Consider the following 6895-nt stretch of genomic DNA (forward strand, 5'->3'; position numbering starts at 1 on the left):
CACAAACCCTGGTTTCCAAGTTGGCAGGTGCTGAAAACACAGCAAATGTCACGCTTGCAACTCACTGGATGGAAGAGCTCTGAGTAAAGTAAGCTAAAAAGAACAGAGCAACAGTTAAAACTTATTTCAATTTGATATTATTTTTTCTTTGCAAAGTTAATAGTAGCTATTAGTGTTATGTGCTAAAAGAAAACTCAAGCATGAAAAACGAGACACGGAAAAGTTTATGCATGGGAAATAAGCAAAAATAAATATAACAAAGTAAATCTATATTCAAAGTTACTGACATATGTAAAACTTCCCAAACCTATTTTTACTATTTTAATACTAAGATTCAAAAGCATAATCAATTCCTGGCCTTTCCCTGATCTATTTATGATCTTAGCTGATCTAACTAGTATCTAACTAGTATCACTACAGCATGGTTAGTCACCTATAACCTAGTTTGCCTCAGTTACTCCACCAAAAACACAGCTAAAAACAAGTTACAGCATTTTCATACTGCTGTACATTGAATTTAATATAGAAAATGTTTCAACAGCACACTCAGACTAAATGTTTATGTTATCATCTTCAAACGATTTTTTTTCTCATATATTCTTTTTTTTTTGGCTGCGTTGTGTCTTTGTTGCTGCATGCGGGCTTTCTCTAGTTGCGGCAAGCGGGAGCTACTCTTCATTGCGGTGCGCAGGCTTCTCATCGCGGTGGCTTCTCTTGTTGCGGAGCACAGGCTCTAGGCGCGCGGGCTTCAGTAGTTGTGGCACGTGGGCTCAGTAGTTGTGGCTCGCGGGCTCTAGAACGCAGGCTCAGTAGTTGTGGCGCCCGGGCTTAGTTGCTCCACAGCATGTGGGATCTTCCCAGACCAGGGATCAAACCCATGTCCCCTGCACTGGCAGGCGGATTCTTAACCACTGCACCACCAGGGAAGTCCTTTCTCATATATTCTTTAGTGGAATTCAGATTTAGTATTTGAGATATTAACCCCAAAATTTAACTTAATTTTTCTATCAACTATCTGCCATATAAGTCACTGCCTCAAGAAAAATCTATTTTGAACTCATCCCTAGTGATATGCTCAAAGCTACTGCTACCCTGCCTATTACCCAGAAAAATGAAAATGAGTGAATTTCATTTTCATTAGTTAAGAGGAAACTGAAAGATACAGCTTGTGATTTCATAGAGTTTAAATACCCAATCTGAAGACTGAATCCTTTGGATTTAAAATATCAAGAAAAAAAATTAGTCTCTGGCTCCAATGGTAGAACATCCCTGGGAGCAGTATGAAAAGAACATTTGCCCCACATATTACATTAGCGTGTGAATTTCTTCACTCTTCTCGGCACTTTGTCAATCTTCTATAATAACCAAAAGCAAAGATATTTTGTTTTATCATACCCATTACTGTTTGTAAGAGGGACCAGCCTTGCCTATTTTGTCCTAGCATAACCTGTAGCTGACCTGAAACAGAAAAGAATTGATATGAATGAGAAGCTAGCATACTATTTTAAATACTACTTTACATCTTTTAATTTTCACATAGAAACAAAACAAGAAACACTTTGATCAAAACCAAGTTATTCAGGGACTTTCCTGGTGGTCCAGTGGTTAAGAATCCACCTTCCAATGCAGGGCACGTGGGTTCGATCCCTGGTCGGGGAACTAAGACCCCATATGCCATGGGGCCGCGGGGCAACTAAGCCCGCGTGCCGCAAGTAGACAGCCCATGCACTGCAACTACTGAGCCCACGCGCTCTGGAGCCTGCACGCCACAACTAGAGAGAAGCCCGCGCACCGCAACGAAAGATCCCGCCTGCCTCAGTGAAGATCCCATGTGCTGCAACTAAGACCTGACACAGCCAAATAAATAATTTTTTAAAAAAAACAAGTTATTCAACCCTTGTAATGTTAAACTACCTAATTAAAGGTAGCGAAGCTTTGGGCTTCCCTGGTGGCACAGTGGTTAAGAATCCGCCTGCCAATGCAGGGGACGTGGGTTTGATCCCTGGTCCGGGAAGATCCCACATGCCGTGAAGAAACTAAGCCTCTGCGCCACAACTACTGAGCCTGAGCTCTAGAGCCCGCGAGCCACAACTACTGAGCCCACGTGCCACAACTACTGAAGCCTGCACGCCTAGAGCCTGTGCTCTGCAACGAGAGAAGCCACCACAATGAGAAGCCTGCACACCGCAACGAAGAGTACCCCCTGCTCACCGCAACCAGAGAAAGCCCGCGCACAGCAACAAAGACCCAATGCAGCCAAAAATAAATAAATAAATAAATAAATTTATTTAAAAAAATAATAAAGTAGCGAAGCTTTATGTTCTATCCTGATGACGTACATCATCATATTGACCTCATCTCTGTAGAACTTTTTTTAAATGGTTCAAAGACTTAAACTCTTTGAGGTTAACTAGAGAAAGCGACACTGTTCTGGCCAGCATTTCTGTAGTAATAGTAAGCACTCTAAGCATTGAGATATTCATTTAACCACCAATAAAAAGGTTAAATAAATAAACAAATCTGAAAACCAAGTGTTTTCTACACTAGCATAAACAACTGATTCACTGTACTTTACATACTATACCGTCAGTTCCAACATAAACCAAGGTCAAATCAGATAAACTACTTAAAGGATTGCCCAACATCAAACTTTAAAATGCCACTGTGAATGGTACTGTTAACTCAACTTACAGCAAGGAAAACAAACATGACTCACTGATCAAAGAAATCAAATCTAGATGATGCAAGGTGGAAATCAATGATAAAAATCTTAGCCCGCAGCTTCCTAAATGCATAGTAAAAAACCCAAACCCAACTCAACAACTCAGTAAACCTGAGGCATGGTCATTTGGGGGATCTGTTCTCAGGTCCCTTGTTAGTTGTCAGTGGAAACAATGCCTTGGTGTTCAGACCTAAGAAGGAAGGTGCACCCTGTCCTTGACCATTTGTTTTCAATTCAAATGCATCCACATTAACATTTTCCCCATCATACCTATGTTTATTACTAAATAACTACCTCTAAAACAGATAATGATCTTAAACCTGAGGGGTATTCTTAGAGTCTGCTGAAACACATCATAAAGGACATTTCCTGAAAATCCAGAATTAGGATATCTAGCCTTCATTCCTTAACTAAATAAAAAGGTGCTTTCAGCATCAGCCCTATCTAGAGACTAAAGAAGCAGCAGCTATACAGTATGATTTCTTAAGACATTCTGAAAGGCCCACCTATTCCAAACCTTCCCTCTTACTTATCTACCACTCATTCGCCTCTCTTCACTCATCTAATCGCTCCTGGAATACAAATGCCTTACAATGGGACTGAATACATTAACTCAGTGGCACTGAGGGTTAAAATCCTGAACAATTCAATATATTGGCTCCGATGGGAAGGTTTCCTTGGAGAAAAGAATATTTATTTGGCACTGGTGTGTGCTAAGAATCATGCTAAGATGATTTACATTTATTTTTCTCATTTAATATTCACAACCCTATTATGTAGAGTCTACACAACTGCTTCTCTCTCCACTATATCAAACTGCTTCAAAGAAATGTACTAAAGGGAAACCAACTTGAAATAAGTATCTACTATACATTAGGCACTTTGCCAGAACGTTTAAAATATTGATACTTCAATTTCATTGAGGGGGTAAGCAGTTTTAGGACAGATTGACAGTAGCCCAAAGAGGTAGAAGGCATAAGAAGGAAAGACCCATGTACTACACTCTGTATAGCATGAGAAGGTAGAAATCTCAAAGCCATGGGCCTTTCAAGCGGTAAATAAGGTCATCCGTGAGTGCGTAGTGGTAAGTGTGTGTGTCTGGGGTAGGGAAGAATCAAATTAGGGAGATTCTTCAGGTTATCATAATTTTATATAAAATTAAGGTGGGACTAAAAAATTAGATGTAAATTTCTGAGTTTCTCAGATAAAACAACTCTGTGGTCAAATGAATACAAACTGAATTATCAAACATATATTGGAGGCAATCAATACTCAAACCTAAAGTTTACCAATGAATGCACAACGACATTTTTAGACTGAAAAACAATCATGTGATTGTGTCTAATGTTTTATTATATGTACACATATTTTTTCATATACATGAATAGATAGTTTGGTTTAAAAGAATCAGAAAGTGACCTAACAATTGATATTTAACTAATGGAGTATTTAAACACCCCATGTATAGTGGAAATCTATTTTGTGAGCTTTCTCTAAACCTCAGATCAATTTCAGCAGTTATTAGGGACTGAATGTGCCCCTTAGAAATTTATGTTGAAGCCCTAGCACCCAAAGAAATAGTATTTAGAGATAGGGCCTTTGGGAAGTAATTAGGGTTAGATGAAGTCATGAGGGTGGGGCCCTCATGATGGGATTAGTGCCCTTATAAGAGACACTCAAGAGCCTTACAAGAGATACCAGGGAGTTTGCTCACTCTCTCCCCACAAGCATGCACAAAGAGAACATGTGAACATATAGGGAGATGGCATCCATCTGCCTACAAGCCAAGAGAAGAGACCTCAGAATGAAACCTACCTCGTCAGCACCTTGAACTTGGAATTCCCAGTCTTCAGACTATGAAAAATATATTTCTGTTTGAGCCACCAAGCCAATGGCAGCCCAAGCTGACTAATACGGGGGTAGAAAAGAACTTTAAATATCACCTACTCAACACCCTTGTTTCACAGAGAGAAAAACTGAAGCCCAGAAAAGGAAAGTGACTTGCCTAGGTTCCAATCATTTTTTTCCTCCAAAATTTAATACTTAAAAAAAAATCACTTCTCTCTGATATTTATTCTATTAACAGATTTTAAAGACAAATTATCTGGTACTATAAAATGAAAAAAACCAAGATAAATTTCAAGTTCGGAAAATAATCTGATACTGCACTTGTTGCAAATTAAGTCATTAATCAACTGGACTTAACAAAATGATCTCTCAATTCTGGCTATGTAATGTCTTAATCATATAAAGATTCCACGAGGAAACCTTAGCTCACTAAAATGAACAAACTTTTGGAAAGGTGAGGCTTATTTCACAGTGAGGTTCAGTATATGGAATATATTATGGAGTATACTCCAGAGGGAATACATAGCTCTGACTTGCTTATGACTGATTCTCAAAAATCAACAAATATTATTCTCATTCAAGACATAGCATAAAAGCGGTTTCACTGAATCACAAAGGTTCTATTTATAAATCACACAACGTGTAGTTTTCACTCACAATTTCAGGCCTTTCTTCCAAAACTTGCAAACAGCTCTTTAATTCAGCCCAGTATGTTTTATTAAATACCATATTATGATTTTCCCCATTCAGACTCCAACTAGACTTCTTGTTAAGGACACGGAAGGAAAACCTAATTAGTGCTGCTCCAGTGCATCTAAATTTATTTCACCACGAAAATCAAGAGTAGGGGCTAGATGCTGTCACAGAAAGGCAGACGGATATGGAATGTAAACTGCTCTTTCCTCTACTCTTCCCCTCTCCCACCCTACCCCTCCAAGTTCCATGGCTGGAAATCATCCTAACATTTTTTTAGCCAGGATGTACTAAAATTAGATGGGAACAAAGGACTGACATTTTCATATTAGAGGAGGGGTTAGGAGAAAAATGCGAACTGGCAGCACCCACTCTCTTCTGCATTTAGCCTCTTCATCCTGACTACTCCCTCATCTTTGAAGCAGCAAGGAAGGCAATAGCAAGGGAACTACAACTATTCCAATAGCACTTCTATTCTGCTGTGATCACATAATGATAAACTGCTTCATCTGTAACTATGTTAATGAAGAGTGATAAATACACTTCATGGTCCCCTTATATTCAGAGTATTTCATTATTTCTTTCTAAGCTCCTCAGATAATATCCAGAATACGCTAATTGCTGGCTCATGTGTAAATTTTTAGGTATTTGGGAAAACAAGTACGTTAGATTTGCTTTTCTTAAAAAGCTTCTGGATAGCATGCACAATAAAGCTCACTAACACACTTACCATTTCCTGATGCAGTAATAACAATACATATTTAAAAATATAATATAGAAGAATTTATCATTTCTTCAGGAAGGGTCACTTAAAAATGAAAAAAGTAGATTTGGTTTTTTATATCTTCCTCCAATAAACTAGGCAAGTAATTTGCAAATACTTTAAGGCACAATTGATCTCTTGGTTGTAAGTCTTTCTTACAATGGTATCAGCATGACAAAAGTGCATTCTGCCAGCCTCTACATCCCAGTTTTTGAAGTTCTACTCCATAAAAGCAGGATACTGATACATTCATGTCTTGAGAATTATTCCTATCTTTTTAATTTGGTTTCCCTGGGCCTAAACCACAGGTCCGTACAGTGACAGCTCAAAATGCTGAGCTGTTAGAGAAGCCCTTTTAATGATTAGTCTAATGCACTGTGTTGTAAAGATTTTTAAAACTCAGTAAGTACCGACTCAAGCTCTCTTTTTTCTTCTGGTTACTGGAGCCCATCTTGACATCTAAGCTGGAAATGAATGATCTTTCAACAACACTCCAGGGATTTTGCTAAGGTCATATTCAATCATTCATTAGGCTTCTTACCCCTTGCTTTTCAGAGTTCCATTGTAGAGCTGGTTTTATTCAGCATTTATGTAGCCCGTGGGCTTGGGTATTTGTCTGCTTAATGTTGAGTTTCATTTCTATGCCACTAACATAGGAATCCATCAATTGACCAAAGAATTTCAAACTATTCTTTTAGTTTTCTAACAAATTGCATGGTATGTATGAAGAATAAATTAGCATTAATTTTCTTCCATTAACTGTTAATAAAACATGCTCATGTGCTCCCCCTTCTTTAAGGACATCTCTGTTTTCTGCCTAGCTAAGAGAAATGACAGGGTTTCCTAATTTTTCTCCCACTATGCAATTG

This window comes from Eschrichtius robustus, chromosome 7, assembly GCF_028021215.1.
Source record: "Eschrichtius robustus isolate mEscRob2 chromosome 7, mEscRob2.pri, whole genome shotgun sequence".
Lineage (NCBI taxonomy): Eukaryota > Metazoa > Chordata > Mammalia > Artiodactyla > Eschrichtiidae > Eschrichtius > Eschrichtius robustus.